Source organism: Leptonychotes weddellii, chromosome 2 (assembly GCF_054177405.1).
Source record: "Leptonychotes weddellii isolate Sample4059 chromosome 2, ASM5417740v2, whole genome shotgun sequence".
NCBI lineage: Eukaryota > Metazoa > Chordata > Mammalia > Carnivora > Phocidae > Leptonychotes > Leptonychotes weddellii.
In genome coordinates, this window is record NC_138370.1 from 169,859,643 (window position 1) to 169,865,054 (window position 5,412).

Genomic DNA, 5,412 nt, shown 5'->3' on the forward strand with positions numbered 1-5,412 from the left:
ATAAACAACTGGTTTTTAAAAATCCCATTTACCCACCCTTCAGCCCGAGACAGAGAATAACAGCAATACCTTGGATGCTTCCGCACGTCCCCAAGGCTACCAACATTCTAAATATTTCATTTTACTACATATGTATACAACCCTACACATTTTAAGTTGTGAATGTTTTTACACTTTACATAAATCATATTTTAAGGATCATTTGAGACATGCTTTTTTCTTTTACACTGTGTTTTGAAATTCATCTCCAGTGATGGAGTAGTTAGTTCACTTTCACTGCTGTCTAGTATTCCACTGAAAGCCGGTATCGCAATATAGTAAAGCCATTTAATTGCCTGGTCCTGGTCTTTGTGCTATTCCCAGGGTTAAACAATGGTGCTATGAGCATTCTATGAATATGTTGTAGGCAGACCTTCCCAAAGTTATTAATATCATTGTACATACAGAAAATTATATTTGTAGGCACACAGAAGTAAGCAGAGGGACCAGGCTGGTTGCTGCCTGAGGAGACCATCAGCCCTGTGAACCAGAGGACCAGGTCAGCCAGCCACTCTGATGACTAGAAAATCAATATGTCCCCATTTTCCACACCAAGACACACCCAGCTTTCTGCTCCAGGGGTAAAACTACTAATGTCTAGAGTAAGAATGTTTTCAGCTTTGCAAGGAAACGTCAAAGGGTCCCCCAAATGTTTTTACCACTGTGTACTCCTACCAGCTGGATACTTCTCTTGCTTGACACTTTGTAAGTTTAGGACTTCTCGATTTTTGGCTATTTGGGATTTTTTTTTTAAAGATTTTATTTATGTATTTGACGGAGAGAGACATAGCGAGAGAGGGAACACAAGCAGGGGGAGTGGGAGAGGGAGAAGCAGGCTCCCCGCTGAGCAGAGAGCCCGATGCGGGGCTCGATCCCAGGACCCTGGGATCATGACCTGAGCTGAAGGCGGACACTTAACGACCGAGTCACCCAGGCGCCTCTGCCTATTTGGGATTTTTATTTGCATGGGTTTCAAGAAAGGTTGAGTATGTTTTCATGTATTTATTTTCCATCTTATTTCCTCTTCTGTGAAATGCCTGTTCTTGACTTGTGTTCATTTTCCCATTTGGTTCTTTGTGTTTTTCTTATTGATTTGTGAGAGTTCTTTATATATTTTTATATAAAGATATAAATATAGGGGCGCCTGGGTGGTGCAGTCGGTTAAATATCTGACTCTTGGTTTTGGGTGGAGTCCGATCTCAGCGTTGTGGGATCAAGCCCTATGTCAGGCTCAGCGCCCAGCCTGCTTGGGTTTCTCTCTCCCTCTCCCTCTGCCCCTCTCCCCCCTCAAATATAGATATATTTGTATATGTATATAAATACATATGTCTGGTATTCAGGGCAATATCCTTTGTGTGTATGTGTCACAAATACCACCCCCTCAAACACACACACACCACACACATGCACACAATACATGTATTGCGTGGTTTATCTTTCACTTTCTTTGTGGTACTTTTGGTGAACGGTTTTTAATTTTAATGTAATTGAATTTAAATTTCATTTTGTAGTTAGCTCTTGTTGTGTCTTAAGATGGAGATCAAATAGATATTCTCCAAGTTTTGATGTTTGCCTCTCTCCTTTAGAGTATGGAGAGGAAAGCAAGGGCTGTATTCACGTGACATCTGGGCCAGCCAAGTCTAGGAAGAAATCTAGCCAAGTTCTCCCAGCCGAAACCCAGAAGGCATCTTGCTGAAATCAGCTCTCCACCTACCGTCTCTTGGGTCATGCTTCTCCAGTGCCGACTGGCCAGCCCCTCATCCTGGGGTCCTCCAACCACTGCCCCGGGGATGCCCTTCACTCATCTCTTGGATCCCCTAGGGCCTGTATCGAACATCTTCACCTGTTGTTTACTCCCCTACGTTGACAAAGCACGGGTAGCGTTCTGAGAAATGGCCTCTGTAATGACATGAAGGACCAACTGTCAAATCAGACTCATCTACGTCGGAGCTTTTACCCAGCATCAAGTGTTACTGATAAGGTCAAGAACACACATAGTTGCTGGGCACAAAGACAGCATGGAGGTCTGGGCCAGATCCTACTTCCTCAGCCCTTTCTCGTCAGGACACGCATGTGCCCTGATGAGCGCAGGTCTCTGAAAACCACCTGCAGCTCCATTCCTTACACAGAAGGAAGGTGTTTCAGTCATGGAACAGCCCTCTTCAGATGGTTACATAGCTTGTGTGACATTTTCCAGGGAGCTATGCCCATAAATCATAGATTCCAAGCCGGGATTGTTTGTTGTGTTGTTGCTATAAGCAATCCTGGAGGGACCAGGTACATACTGTCAAAAGCATTCCACAAGTATCAAGTCTCCCACGAGCAAGCACCATCACTTCTCTGTCTGGAGACCCCTCGTTAGCGGGTTTACAAGAATTTCTAGCTCCAGGTCACCTTATTTCTTTCTCAGGGCATCTTTCAGTGTTGGATGAAAGGCCTGACGTTATTCATATTCTTCCTATTACATTACAGCAAACCATTTGAGACCTGTTTCATCATGGTCCAGTCAGCTATGAGAAACCACACCAGTTATTGTAATGAATAATTCAATCTAGGGAACTGGCTTTGATTATCAAGCACAAGGGTGACACAGACAGAATGCAGAGTAACTTCGGAAAGTAACCATCACCACGGCACGGCTTGGGGGACACAAAGGCAAGGTTGAGTCTGGCAGGAGATAGAAGGAGAAGAGCTCAGGGCCTCAGATTCGGAGGAGTGCTGCCCACGGGGCACTGATCCTTCCGACACAGGACAAGGAGACCCGTCCCAGGGAAGTGGGCGAACTGGAAACTGAAGCCAAGTGTGACCCATCAGCTGCCACCCCTGGGGTGAAGAAATGCTGCAGGGGTGACGCTAACAAAAGAGTGAGCCAACAAGAAGCAGCTAACCCTCCCCCAGCTTCAGCCTTTGTCTCTTTTTAGTGCCTCCAATGACAGACCATGGAGAGCCAGCGGCCGGGGAGGAGCCCAGGCTGCAGAGAGTGGTCCTGGCACCACCAAGCAGACTCGAGACGCATGGCTCAGGAGCTAAGAAATCATAGCTTAAGCATTATCAGCAATAGCCAGGGGCGCCTGGGTGGCTCGGTCATTAAGTGTCTGCCTTCAACTCAGGTCATGATCTCAGGGTCCTGGGATCGAGCCCTGCATCAGGCTCCCTGCTCAGAGGGGAGCCTGCTTCTCTCTCTCTCCCTCTGCCCCTCACCCCACCTCATGCTCTCTCTCTCTCTTTCTCTTTCTCTCTCAAACTTATAAGTAAAATCTTTAAAAAAAAAAACAAAAAACAATACCCAAACTATGGAGAGAGCCCACATGTCTGTCGACAGATGAATGGATAAAGATGTGGTGTATATATACACAATGGAATATTACTCAGCCATCAAAAAGAATGAAATCTTGCCATTTGCAATGACGTGGATGGACCTAGAGAGTATCATGCTAAGGGAAATAAGTCAGTCAAAGAAAGACAAATACCATATGATCTCACTCATATGTGGAATTTGAGAAAGAAAGCAGATGAACATATGGAGGGCAAGAAGGAGAGAAGGAAGCAAACCATAAGAGATTCTTAACAATAGAGAACAAACTGTTGGGTCGATGGAGGGAGAAGGGTGGGGGATGGGCTAGATGGGGGATGGGCACTAAGGGGGGCACTTGATATGATGAGCACTGGGTGTTGCATATAAGTGATGAATCACTGAATTTTCCTCCAGAAACCAATATTGCACTGTATATTAACTAAGTAAAATTTGAATAAATAAATAAATATTTTTTAAAAAACCACACAATAGCTTAATAATCGGCACACACCACAGTTCTGACTACTCACCCCCCACACCCTGCTATACATACTGAAATTTCCGTACAGGAACAACGGGTGGCTTGTGCATTGCCCTCATTCTCCAACAAGCTCAGCAATGCACTTAAGCCTGCAGTCCAAGCGTGTAATTCATCTAGCATCTGGTGTTTTGTTGCAGTAGGTAGAGCCTTGGTAAATTCCTACCACGGCATGCTTTCTAAAGTGGTGACTCCAAATACATGCTTCAAATCCTCCGCAGAAATCGTTTGTGTCCTCATTCACTCAGTTTATATCTCCTGAAGGATCAGCCTCTCTGCTAGCTTTTAATAAATGTGTTCTCTATGACCACTAGAGGAATCCATGCAATGCCTTTTTTAAAATGTCATCTTTTCAAAATGAGTGTATCATCAAAACGCAGAGTTGTTTTTATTTGCCGAGACCAATCTGTCAGTCTTCAGCAAGTCTTACTTGAAACAGTCAACATTTTTTTTCAACGGAATGGAAGTATTCAACAAGAGCTTGCCTTTTCCTATTTTTGGCTCATGTGTCCCTGTTTACCCCCAAACATTGTTGTCCATTTCATCACTGTCAGTTTGAAGTCATCTGGTCCTTTCCCCAGTAAACACTATTGGAGTTTAAAAGGATATACTTGGCGGGGGGGGCACCTGGGTGGCTCAGTCTGTTAAGCGTCCAACTCTTGATTTCAGCTCAGGTCATGATCTCAGGGTCGCGGGATTGAGCCCTACTGCAGGCTCCGAGCTCAGCAGGGAGTCTGCTTAAGATTCTCTCTCTCCCTCTGCACCTCCCCCTGCTCGCATTCCCTCTCCCTCTCCCTCTCTCTCTCTCTCAAATAAATCCTTTAAAAAATTAAAATTAAAGGATAAAGTTGGTCATTTCAGGTTCTTAAAATTAAAAAAGTAAGTCTAACCTTTAAGTGAAATCCATGTCTCAATGAATGTGTCCACCCTCCCTCTCCCGGAATCCTACTTCCTTGAATCTGGACGGATTGTAGGGCCATAGTTTGGACAGAAGGTGCCTTTGCTTTTCTTTTGTGTACTTCACCAAGAATCCTTTCTGAACCTACAAGAAGCACTTGTCTCCAGCTCAGTTCACCTGCATTTGTGCAGGGATTTCTCCCAAAGCCGCCTTGAGCTTCTTCCTCTGACAGTTCCCAGGACAGCTCGGTCCCATCTGTTCATCTGACTTTCCATTAAGTCCACGTGCTATCACAATATCCTGTGTTTCCCTTCCTGTTTCTAGCCACACTTACTCAGAGAGAATGACAGTTTGCTGTAATTCCTTGACATAAATCTCCCCGGTGAGCTTTCTCCCCCACCCTACACCCCTTTCTCTGAAAGCACAGCCTTCTGGTCCTTTCCCTTTCGAAGCCCAGTCCAAAATATCTCATAATGGAAATAAACATCTCCAAGTTAGGCCTCAGAAGATGATTTAACAACAACAGAAGAAACTGAAATATGTTATTTGTGCTAAAAACCTAGGGGAACGGCTATGTAAGCGAGGATGATGGAGGACTAACATGTTTCACAGAGCAGGCATCCTAATGCAGTGGCCGTGTTC